The sequence below is a fragment of the Schistocerca cancellata genome, chromosome 2 (assembly GCF_023864275.1).
Source record: "Schistocerca cancellata isolate TAMUIC-IGC-003103 chromosome 2, iqSchCanc2.1, whole genome shotgun sequence".
Lineage (NCBI taxonomy): Eukaryota > Metazoa > Arthropoda > Insecta > Orthoptera > Acrididae > Schistocerca > Schistocerca cancellata.
The window spans coordinates 706,759,556-706,772,738 of record NC_064627.1 but is presented as its reverse complement, the minus strand read 5'-3'; the positions used below and the strand labels follow the sequence as shown (position 1 = coordinate 706,772,738).

Here is a 13,183-nt window from a genome sequence, read left to right as displayed (position 1 = left end):
ATAAATGTTCATTACACTGTCTTTATTTTTGAATCTGTTATAATTAATCAAAAGCAGCAGTTACTGACCATTCAAAACATATATCAGGTTGTTGAATGTTCCCTCACTGACTGCATTTATGTTATTGTTACTGACTGTTAACACTGATTATTTTTAATATATTTTGGTTAGTTTTACAGCCTCACTAAACATTTCATTGGGATCAAGTGGCAAATACTTTGCATTATAACAACCTGCAGGACAATGTTCACCCAGTATTGTTGCTATAGTCCTATGAGTTTAACAATAGTCAGGTTCTCAACTAAGGTTTATAGTTTTTGGTCATAACTGGGTACTAATTTATACATATGTTATTCACTTTCAGGACAATTTTTACCAGAACTTTTGTGAGTTATCACATTCTGTAGACATTTTTGAGGTAGTATATGATTCTTATGTTTACTACTGCCTCTGCTTCATTACTGTCTGACTCATCCAGTTTACACATGCACACACACACACACACACACACACACACACACACACACACACACACACATCACAGCACATCACATCACGTCACTTCGCCACTCCAACTATGTTGTAAATGTCGTTTTAAAAGAAAATTAGTTAGCTTTTGTCCTGTCAATAGAGCTTCCATATGAAGGTACTACATCAAGGTTCAAACTAATTCAAAGTTCGATAATCATTAGAGAAGTTGTTTCTTATGACATAAATTATCTACTGAAAGAATCTGTTCATGATCTAAATAATTTTAAAACAAATTTAGTGAATGGTTCAATAGGCTGTACAAATTCTTCAAGGAAGAATCAAATAGGAAAACATAAATATGTTCACTTAACTGCAGACCTTAGCTGTAAACAATGGTAAGTCCCATTTAACTCATTTCAAGAAATCGTGCAGTAATGTTTCAATAAATTCTAATAAATGAGATATTGCATGTACCTGCAATGTGATTCCCTTATCCAAACACATCATTGTTTTCACATATATCTACCATAATGAAATATTTTTAAAATGGTAAATTCTACCCACAATTATACTTCCAAAATTTTATCACTGGGTAATTAACATTATTTTCTCATAAACAGGGTGAGCTTAACATCACCTACCTTTGACTTACCACAGTTTACTTGCTGGGCAAGTTCATGAAACATTATTGTGGAACCTTTCCAAAATACATGTGTGTGTTTGTGTGTGTGTGTGTGTGTGTGTGTGTGTGTGTGTGTGTGTGTTTCTTGGTAGTCATAGAATGCAGCACAGTGGTTGCAGCGTATCTTGTAAATCACATGACTGGTTTCAGAGGTAGTCCTGCCTTTGATGGGATAGGTGATGTTTGTGACCAGACTGAAGAAAGTGGTGGTGGGAGGATGTATGGGACAGGTCTTGCATCTAAGTCTATTACAGGGGTATGATCCATGAGGTAAGGGGTTGGGAGCAGGGGTTGTGTAAGGGTGGACAAGTATATTGTGTAGGTTCATTGGACAGCAGAATAACACAGTGGTAGCTGTGGGAAGGATCGCAGGCAGAAAATTTCTAATTTAAAGGCACGACGAGAGGTAGTCAAAACCCTGGTGGAGAATGTAATTCAGTTGCTCCAGTCTTGGGTAGTACTGACTGAGAAGGGGAATGCTCCTCTGTGGCTGGACTGTAAGACCTTGGGAGGTGGTGGAAGATTGGACAGATAAGGCACAGGAGATTTGTTTTTGTACAAGGTTGGGAGGATAATTACAGCCTGTGAAGGCTTCAGTAGAGCCTCAGTATGTTACAAGAGGGACCACTTGTCACTGCCGATGCAATGACCATGGGAGGCTAGGCTGTGTGGAAGGGACTTCTTGGTATGGAAGGCAGCTGTCGAAGTGGAGGTATGAGTGATGGTTAGTAGTTTTGATATGGACAGAGGTACTGATGTAGACATCTTTGAGGTGGAGGTCAACATCTAGGAAGGCGGGTTGTAGGGTTGAGTAGGACCAGATGAAGCAATTGGGGGAAAAGCTGTTGAGGTCCCGGAGGGATGTGGATAGGGTGTCCTCACCCCCAATCCAGATTGCAAAGATGTAGTCAGTGAATCTTAACCAGGTGAGGGGTTTATAATTCTGGGTGTTTAGGAAGGCTTCCTCTAGATGCCCCATGAATAGGTTGGCATAGGATGGTGCCATTTGGGTGCCCATAGACGTACACCAGATTTGTCATCCTGGATACAGCTATGGGCACCCACTTGGCAAACAAGGAGCAGAAAGTAATTTAGATGTCAAACGTGTGAATGTCTGCTCACAGACCAGTGTCCATCAAAAAGGAACATCCTTGTGGAGCAACTGATGGAGGGGATAGACCAACATGGCTGCACCTCAAAAGAATTAGTGATAGTATGCAGTTTTACCTAAAAATGCTTGGAGTTCTTTGAAATTGGTAGGGTGAGGCAGAGTTGTGACAGCAACCTGATTACATAAAGGTTTAACACCATCTTGAGAAACCTCAAACACCAAAGACACAATGGATGTCTGAGAAAAGTGTGACTCGGCCAATTGCATTTCAGCCCTGCAGTATGTAAGACCATGAACATGGCACATAAGTTACATAAATTCTCTTCCTTGAATGCACCTTCACAGCAACGTCATCAAGATAGTTGATTCAACCTGGAATGGACACCATCAGCTGTTCCAAAAAAATGCTGAAAAATCGCTGGGATGCTAGCCATACCAAACGGGAGGTGTTGATATTAGTACAACCCAAAAGGTTTGTTAATCTCAAGCAACTGTTTAGAATTCTCTGGTTGTGCCACAGCTTTCAGGGTAATGCAAGCCACAAAATTAATGAAATAACCTAACCCATCTGAGAACAAGAGACAAAAATTCAGACTATAGACAGTCTTACTGCTGGCAAGGGAGCTGGTCAGAAATGAGGTGGACCATATCCAAAATGTAAAAACCAGAATCATTGAAAGCATTTGGGCCAAACAAACTATCCCAGTGACAGTGTCATCTGCTATCAAAATAGTCAAGGAATGAACCACAGATTTGTACATAGTGGGAGCTGTAAGTTGCCCCAAAATTGGAAAATGCTGCTTGTTGTAACTCATTAAGAGTGAAGAAACTGGAGGCAATGCCACACAGCATAAATCCAGTTAGGTTTGTGAGTTCAGTAAAGTCATGGTTCACATGTCCACTTTTAGTCTGAGCATTTGGCCATCATCACTTACACTTTGACAATCAGTTTGTCATAATTTGTGAACACTGGAGACACACAATTAACATTCATGTCAATGTCTGCATGAGGTGGTGGGAATGACACAAAGACACTATACGCCCTATTTCCATACAGTTTTTGCAAGTCGCCATTGCTTAGGGCCCATGGCCCTGTCATGTTTCAAGAAGCATTATGGGCAAAATGGGAACATGGAGCACTACTGCTGCTGAGGCTATTGTTGTTGTTGTTGTTGTTTTTGTTGTTTGGCACATTGCTGTCCAGTGCGTCATGGAGGTTGTATTTGTATGGCTGACAGGCTGTCCCCCCCCCCCCCCCCCCTCTTCCGACCTCTCTGTTGGCTCTGCTGATCATTTTTATCAACTGTGTCTTCTTGCAGAAGCTGGAGCATCATCAGAACAATGCATTTTGTATTATGTTCCTCTGAACCTATAAAATTCATAGCTATAAGTTTAACATCCTCCATGTATCTCAGAATTAATTTCACCTACAAAGGTAAAATACATTCATCAATAGTCTGTAGTATGCACTACTCTCATACATAAGCCAAATATATGTATACACTCACCACAGGTCTTATAGGATATATAAATGCAGTAATAATGTGCATAAGCAGTTAAATATCTAGGTAATGCTATATAAGAAAACAATCTGAGTTTCAAGATAGAGCTTCTATTGCTTGGATCATAATGGAATTTTCATCTAATAAGGCAAAAGTACATTGCTTAGTATGTTTTCATGCAATAACTCAGGCTCCCAACATGCATTGCTCACCACTTTTTACAGCCAAGATCTTCAATTAGGGTAAACAATTTAGAGAAATAAAGAAAAGAAAATTTTCTCACTCCTGAGATTAAAAGCTTAGCTTTGAGATTTTGGTAATGCTCATTGTCTTTGTTATTTTGGTCTTCAGTATTAAAACTGGTCTGGTGCAGCTCTCCATGCTACCCAATCCTGTGCAAGCATCATCTCCAGATAACTACTCCAACCCACATCTTTCTGAATCTGCTTACTGTATTCATTTCTTGGTCTTCCTCCTCAATTTTTAGCACCCACACTCCCCCTCATTACTAAACTGGTGATCCCATGACATCTCAGAATGTATCTTATCATGTGCTCCCTTCTTTTAGAAACTCTATTAGTACTTCCTCATTAGTTGTATAATCTACCCATCTGATATTCAGCATTCTGCTAAAGAACCACATTTCAAAGGTCTTTACTCTCTTCTTGTCTAAACTGTTTGTTGTACATGTTTCACTGCCATACATGGTTACACTTCAGACAACTGCCTTCATAAAAGACTCTCTAACACTTAAATCTATATGCAGTGTTAACAAATTTCTCTTCTTCAGAAATTCCTTTCTTGCCACTGTGTCGACATTTTATATCCTCTCTACTTCAGCCCTCATCAGTTATTTTGCTGTTTATTTTGCTGTCCAAATAGAAAAACTCATCTACTACCTTTAGTGTCATGTTTTCTAAAGTAATTCCCACAGCATCATCTGATTTAATTTGACTACATTTCATTATCCTTGTTTTTATTTTGTTTATGCTCATCTTATATCCTCCTTCCAAGATTCTGTCCATTTTGTTCAAGTGCTCTTCCAAGTTGTTTGCTGTGTCTGACAGAATTACAATGTCATCAGTAAATGTCAAAGTTTTTATTTCTTCTCCCTGAAATGTAATTCCTACTCCAAATTTTTCTTTGGTATCAAGCAAGTAGTTAACTTGCTCACTGCACAGATTCAATAACATCGGGGATAGGCTACAACTCTTTCTCACTCTCTTCTCAACCATTGCTTTCGTTTCATGCCCCTTGACTCTGATAACTATTGTTTGGTTTCTGTAAAAGTCATAAATAGCCTTTTGCTCCATATATATTACCCCTGCTACCTTCACAATTTCAAACAGATAATTCCAGTCAACACTGTCTAAATCTTTCTCCGAGTCTACAAATACCTTAAATATAAGTTTGCCTTTCCTTAACCTATCTTCTAAGAGAAGTCATAGTGTCAGTATTGCCTTATGTGTGCCTATATTTTTCTGGAATCCAATCTGATCTTCCACAATGCCAGCTTCTACCAGTTTTACCATTTTCCTGTAAAGAATTCCTGTTAGTATTTTCAGCCATGACTTATTAAACTGATAGTTTGGTTATATTCACACCTGTCAGCACATGCTTTCTTTGGAACTGGAATTACTACATTCTTCTGGAAGTCTGAGGGTATTTTCCCTGTCTCATGCAACTTGCACACCAGGTGGAACAGTTTTATCAAGGGAGGCAGTTCTGATGGAATGTTGTATCCTCCAGTGGCCTTGTCTTGACTAATGTCTTTCAGCCCTATGTCAAAGTCTTCTCACCAGATCATATCTATCATCAATGTTCATTTACATCGTCTTCTATATTTATAATACTGCCTTCATTTTTGTCTTCCTTGTATAGATCTTCTATGTACAGTCATGCTCATCATATCAAATTAACATTACTTGAAGACTTCAGTTTGTCAATTAGTTCAAAATACAACATACTAATTTGTGTTAATGGCAGCTGATGCCCCCTTAAGCACTTGACAAAAAATTTTCACTCATGTTTAACCAATTTTTTTTTTTTTTTTTTTTTTTTTTTAAAGGGATAAATTGTTGACATGTTAAAACAAAATTACAGAGTCAGATCATTACAGTGATACTACTGGTAGTTGCATTTTACTGTCCAACTGAATATTAGTTGCATTAATTGTATGATGTTCACCATATAACATAAATAAAACATTAATCATGTTCTTTACAATACAAAGCAAATAACAGAAAACTGTCAGTTCTGATTCATATAAATCATCACAATTTACTGTCCACCCTTTAACTTCGTTTCATATAAAAGCCAAGGAAAGAAGAATGTCTAGGTAATGAAATCTTCTTCAAAATAACAATTCTCAGTGTTGTTACAGACAGTGGAGTCTACTGTCTCTAATGTAGGGTAAAAGTTGACATGTATGAAATTTGTATTAGTTTTATTCTTACATATTATATTCATATTATAATTGTTGACATTATGCAAGATCCTTGTTGTGCAGCAGTTACACCTGTCTGTAAAAGTGGTACAAATACTTAGACTTGTCTCTGCCAGATGTCATTCAGTATCATGCATCTCCTTCGAAAATATGTAGTACTGAAAAAAGAAAAAAGAAAGAGTGTTACAACAATCTGATTAGTTAAATTTATTGTGAATTAATAGTAACTTAATTAAGTGATATAAAAAACTGTAAATTAATATTAACTTCATTAAGTAATATAAAAAAGATGTTGACACCTTGTCCTAAAAATCTATTCATCAGCATACAAGAAAAACAGAAATGATAATGTAAAGAACACACCCTGGCTGCTCTCGGTGGAAATGAATACAATCAACACATTGTCATTCGAACCTACTCTTCTAGCTGAGTGCATTAAAGTGCCTGCTTGTTGGATACAGGGAAACCCACTGGCTTCATATCAAATCCACCTCACAGACTAGTGACAGGGGCTGGTTTGCAAGCCACTGTAGCACTGATTTTGATGCAGTTTGCCACATCCACCTAGGCTGGTTCCCTGTTCCACCTCAGATCCATGATATGCAAATATATTGTAACACAATGTCACACTTAACAATGCAATAACATAATAACACTACATGCATATGGGAGCTGTACATATTCCTTTCGGGGGAGGGGAGTGGGGGGAAGTGGAGGGGGGTTAGAAATCTGTACCTTTGGAAGTGGTGACCACATTAAAATAATAGCCTATATAAGGGTATGTTTGGTTCTCTGTTAAATGTAGGAAGTACCAAACAAGTCCTGGCACAATATTGTCTGGAGAAAGGACAGTGGACAGGAAGGAAGGACATTGCTGTTAAATTGTTAGGCAACTACTACTCCCACTGTGTTTCTCTCATAGACTGGTTCATTACAAAAAAAAAAAAAAAAAAAAAAAAAAAAAAAAAGAGCTAAGAAGTGCAAAAACTGAAATAAATAATTTGTATTGTTTTTATCTATACTATTTTTATCATTAAATATACACTGCTTTTGCTATTAATAACAAAATTATGGCTACTTTAATCTAAAACTGTAACAAACATCTTGATTAACATAACTTGAAATAAGTTTTTGCTTTGCAGTGTACGCTATTAACAGCTGTTTATTTACTGCCACAGCTTCTTTTTTATATTAGTATGCAAAAATGAACTCATGGACAACCAAAACCCCTTCACTATAATCAAGGCTTACCTTACTGTACAGAAGTAACAGCACAGTAAATGGTGAATGTCTTGGTATTCAGAATGTAAAGTCTGGTTCTCAGGTGACCACTCTAGTTGCATCATGACTTCTCCATAATACTTCAGCAAACAGACTTGTTGCCACTTTCAGGTGTTTCCTGATAACTGCTGATCCTCTGATTGGCTATTACCCCCTCCACCATTTCATGATTCCTCCACTCCTTTTCCACAATACAGTGTTTCAAAAAAGACTTTAAAATTTCAAAATTTCATATCAGTTATTGAAAGAAGATATAAAGCTGGGTTAAGCATTATTTTGTAGGGAAACACATCAAGGTTTTTTTACCTTGAACTAAAGATGCTGTATGTGGCCTCCATTGGTTATCCTGCACAGACCCCATCAGAAGTCAATTTCTGGTGGTGGTGGTGGTGGTGGTGGTTAGTGTTTAACGTCCCGTCGACAATGAGGTCATTAGAGAGGGAGCGCAAGCTCGGGTTAGGGAAGGATTGGGTAGGAAATCGGCCATGCCCTTTCAAAGGAACCATCCTGGCATTTGCCTGAAACGATTTAGGGAAATCACGGAAAACCTAAATCAGGATGGCCAGAGATGGGATTGAACCGTCAATTTCTGCCCAAACTCGCTGTAGTGTTGCAGGTGTAACTTTCTCAGTGGCAGCATAAATTCTAGCGTAAGTTTAGGTAGAGAAGCCAGCACAGGAAGTAAAAACACAATATTGTTGATGAATCCTCATAAAAAAAAAAAATGAGTGGTGTCAGGTCTGGGGAACATGGGTGCCATGCAATTGGTGCATCATGGTTAATCCATTGATCTGGAAAGCGGTCACTGAGGAAACCCTGGATGTTAGCCAGGTAGTGGGGTGGTGTACCATCTTGCATGAAGTAAACATTTCATTCTTGCTCATCCTCATTGGTCTGTAGCATCAAAAATTGATGTGACATATCCAGGTACACTATCCCATTGATGGTTCTCTCATGGATAAATAAGGAGCCATACACTTTGTTCTTGCTCAACGTACAAGAGACATTTCGTTTAGGGCTATCACAAACATGTTGCATTGTTTGATATGGATTTTCACAGCCCCAAATCCTACAGTTACGTTAGATAACGTTGCCACTTAAGTGAAAAGTTGACTCATCAGAAATGATGATTTTGCCCAAGAAATGTTCATCCTCATGTAATCAATTTAACATATTCACACAGAAGTTCTCGCAAGCAATTTTATCAGTGTCTTTTATTCCTTGTACGATTCTCAGTCTCTACAGTTTCAAATGCAAATAGTTCCTCAGCACATGCCAAACAGTTGTGCGTGGGATTTGCAGTTCATGAGATGCAGGCCAGGTTGATTTTGTAGGGCTGTTGACAAAATGTCTCACTCACCCAATGACATTGTCAGATGTGCTTGAAACCTGATGATTTTCCATGTCTTACTGAGCACCCTGTTTCTACAAAACATTTATGCCACTTATAAATTGTAGACAGACTACAAGGATCTTGAGCATCCTTGGTACAGAAATTATGCTGAACTGTCATTGCTGACTTCAATTATTCAAACCAAAACACATAGCTAGTAGCACACTCAGGTCCCGTGAAGGCAGCCATCTTTATCGCAACTGTCGCTAGTGCTCCTTCAGTGCGATTCAGTACTAACAAACTATGCAAAAGAGAACTTGATGTAGTTCCCTACAAATTGACACTACAGTCATCTCTGTAGGTACTATGAATTAATTTATATGAATTTTCAATTTTGTTGAATCCTTTTTGAAACACACTGTATAATGACTGGCTGGTTGCTGGAGAGTTTTGACATAGTGTCCCTCTTCACCACGGTATTACTAAAGAAATTAATGGAACTTATGACCAAGAAACACTAGACCAACCTCACGAGACTTTTGGAATTTATCCTCTCTTCAACTTATTTCCTGTTTATTATGAACAGATGGATGGCATCACCATAGTGTGTCCTCTATCATCAGTTGTAGCAAATTGATTCATGAACATTTTGAGGAGAAGGCCCTGGAGCAATATGCAGCGTGGTGGATGAGGAATGGCCAACATATAGTGGCAGAGTGGTAGATGAGGTAATGACCAACAGCAGAGCAGCAGTCATTGGGGACCACCTTAAGATATCAACAAGTCTCCGAAATATTGTGGACAACTTATGATGTGGCCTGGGTAAAAACCCAATAATTCTACAAGTTAGAAATACTCTGGCAACAGACCAGAATATAAATAGTAGATTAACACTGCATAGTTATAAATATTCACTCTTTAGGTAATATGTTGCACAATGACACCTGGAATGTTCCATGTGCATAAACCTCTGGAATCTTGAGTTTACCCACCTTACATGGCTACATTTGTGTGAGATGGTCACATTTCTTTCTTGTTCTGGGGACATGTATCATTCTGAGGAGGTGGCATACATCATGTGTTATTGACAGTACCTCAAGCTCATAAGTATATTAATTAAGAAATAATTTGAGGAGTGAAGTTAAGAACTTTCTGAGTAGGTGACGTGCTCAGTTGTTGACAGATATATAAACAAGTCTAAGACCATTGTTAGCTTCCAGACTAATCCACTTTCAGAACTATAGACTATACATTCACACAGTATATACACACACATACAAATGTACAATTAGTTTAATCCAGTTGGTAGGTAGTGTGCGGGCACTGCAGCTCGACTTGAGTGATGGTGGAAAGCATGAGTCATGGGGAAGTGTGATGGCTGTTGGATGAGAGGGAGAGGCAGCAGGCACATGAGATAGGGTTTTGGCACTGAATAGCTGGTCCCAGCCACAGGTAGGAGTAGTGCGCAGTGTGTAATGAAGTAGAGAAGTTGATCAGACACAACAGAGGAAGAGGGAAAGAGCAAGGGAAATGATATGAGTGCAGGTTGTGTGAATGGGGGCAGGAGCTAGCAGAGATTGAGGCTAACAGGATAAACAGGGTCAAAGGACAGAGTGCAAGGACAATTTCCATCTCTGTAATTCAGAGAATTTGTTGCTGGAGGGGTGAAGATAGGGACTGGGGCATTAAGATGGGACAGATTATGAAGCAGCTAGTGGAATCAAGCTTGTTGTGCTCATCAGGGTGTTCCCATTGGGTGGTCAACCCTGCTCTTAGCCCCATTTTAGCAGTGGTCATTCACTCAGGGGGACATATGGTTGGCAATCATGCTCAAATAGAATGATGTGCAAAAGTTACTACAGAGATGATACGTGACATAACTGGTTTCACAGATTTTCCTGCCTGTGACAGAATGGACACCCATGTTGAGAAGGATGTGGTGGTTGGGTGTACCAAACAAATATTCCACATGGGTCTTCCACAGGTATGTATCAAGTTGCTAGGAGTTTGTATTGTGTAGGGATAGACTAGGATATTGCGTAGATTTGGAAGGACAAGAAGAACTGTGGGCAGGATACTTCTCATTTTCATGTGGTAATCAAAGATCTGGTAAATGATATGGCTCAGTTATTCCAGTGTGGTATGATTCTGGATAATGAGAAGGGTGTTCCTCTGTGGCTGGTTCCTGGGATAGTTCAGAGGAACAGGAAAAAATGAGGGAAATTAATCAGAAGATGGTTAGGGAGGCTAAACACAGGTATGAAATGGGAGAGGCAAGGTTCAGTGTTGTAGTTTGGTTGATTATGGTAGTAGGAACTGGCAGTGAAGAAGTTTTTCCACACTAGGGATTGTGAGAAAGAGAGCAGGTCTTTGATGAGTTGAGCATGATTGAACTTGGGGGTGGGGCTGAAGGTGAGACATTTGGATAGGGATGACATTTTTGTAGCACTGAGTTAGTGGTAAACAGACTGAGAACTGTGTTTGGAGTTTGTCTGAGTTCTGAGTTTTGTGGGATGATGGGAGGTATGCTTGTGAGATGTAGCAACAGTACCTAAAGGTTACTACTGCATGTAGTTGCTCTTCCAAACAGCAGTCCATACAAGCAAACCAGTTGTCTTCACCTGCTGTTACTCATACTTTAGGTACAGAGGCTACGCTTGGTTCTGTTTAAAAACAACAACTCAATGTAGCCATATGGTCAAGCTGCACATGTTGGCTTTCATGCCTCACAGCTAATTCACTGCAAATAATAATCTTGCTGTCAAATAGTCTATGCTTTGTCTAGAATTGTGAGTGAATAAAATCCACATAAATATGAGATAAAAGCTAAATGAATAATTTAATAAAAAGTGTTCTATTCTAATGTCTGTAATTGATGCAGATGACAGAGAATTGTGTTGAATAATGTTTATTCAGGAAAGGACCTCTCAAATAAATGGGAAGTGGTCCCACAGTAGTCAATTAAAATAAAGACAAAAATACCTTTATCAAATGCAGTAAAGTTACATTGATGACTTTTGAGAATGGTAGCAAAATCCCCAGACTAAATAATCAGCAAAAATACACAAAAACTAAACCCATTTCACAAACACAATATATGAAATATTAATGAGCTCAAAATAGTTCAGAGTTCAACTAGACAATTCACAACTTAATAAACACAATACAAAGAATAGTAACTCATACTCTGTCTATTCTCAGTTCTGTAAATCAAGCAGAAAAAGTTAGAGTCCTAGTCTGGAGCACATTCAGACCTCTCAAAATAACTCAAAAGTTAGAGCACTGTAGCTGCCGTTCACCACCCAGAATCTGTCACCTATGTATCTCACATGTTACCATGGGCTGGTCTGTCTTTTTCCAGCACAAACATAAAAGTGACCAGAATCACTCCCTTGAGCTCTTCACTTGGATAAGTCCCAATCTCCCTCCACTTGACTCCATTAATGTTCCATGCTGTCCAACTCTCTTTGGCTAAAGCCCGTCCTCATGAAAATACATCATTCTCAAGCTCTATGGACATGATTTGCCTCACCTGATCACTTTCTGCAATAAACTAATATATTACAACAATACTTTAATACAGACATGTTATAAATATTCTGTCACACTCAGCTAATTTACAATAGTTACACATAGAGATTTGTCCATACATAAATAGGCCAATATTCTTGTGCAAGTGCACTCATGTTAAATAACTACAGATTATCACTAAATATTATTTAAACAGTTATTGATGCCTTCCCAACAGAAGCATCTTTTGGATTTCTTTTCAAATGTGGTGTCTGATAGCTCATGATTGACCAGTTTTAAATTAGCACAGTATTTTAATAGCACCTGTGATCAGCATTTAAACAAAGTGACTGGCAAGATACTAAACTGGTCAGTAAAGAAATACACAAGTATCACAAAATATGAGGTACTGATACTGTATTAATTTGCTGTGTAAATGATGAGAATATGACGTTCTGTCAAATATTTGCATAATGAAAGCAATATAAAAGATGTCATAAATCAATACTTAAAATAGATACAGATATGTAGCTTCGAGGGATGATAGCTATAGTGCAGTGTCGTAATCTGAGATATAGTTTGTTGAACTTGCATGAAATGATTCAAAGTTGTTAATTCAGAGATTCAGTCTAAAAATTTTTATTCACTGTGATATATTAACTTCTGCAGTTTTAAAGATATTGAGATAGTATTGTCACTTCTGAGATTGCAAATATATTCAGATTTGCGTTAATATTGGATGAGAGTTGTTGTCAAATCTCAAGGAGCTATACCTTGTCCATCTTTAAGACTGTCTGACACTTTGCCATTTCCTGGAGCATATTCTGCACAAAGGCAATATGAGCAT

At 38.3% G+C, this 13,183-nt stretch overlaps 1 protein-coding gene across 1 annotated transcript in view; it reads left to right on the top strand.

The window, feature by feature from the left end:
• Positions 1-13,183, top strand: part of LOC126162501 (juvenile hormone esterase-like) — a 132,952-nt gene that overhangs the window by 61,942 nt on the left and 57,827 nt on the right. The gene's annotated exons all lie outside the window — the stretch shown is intronic.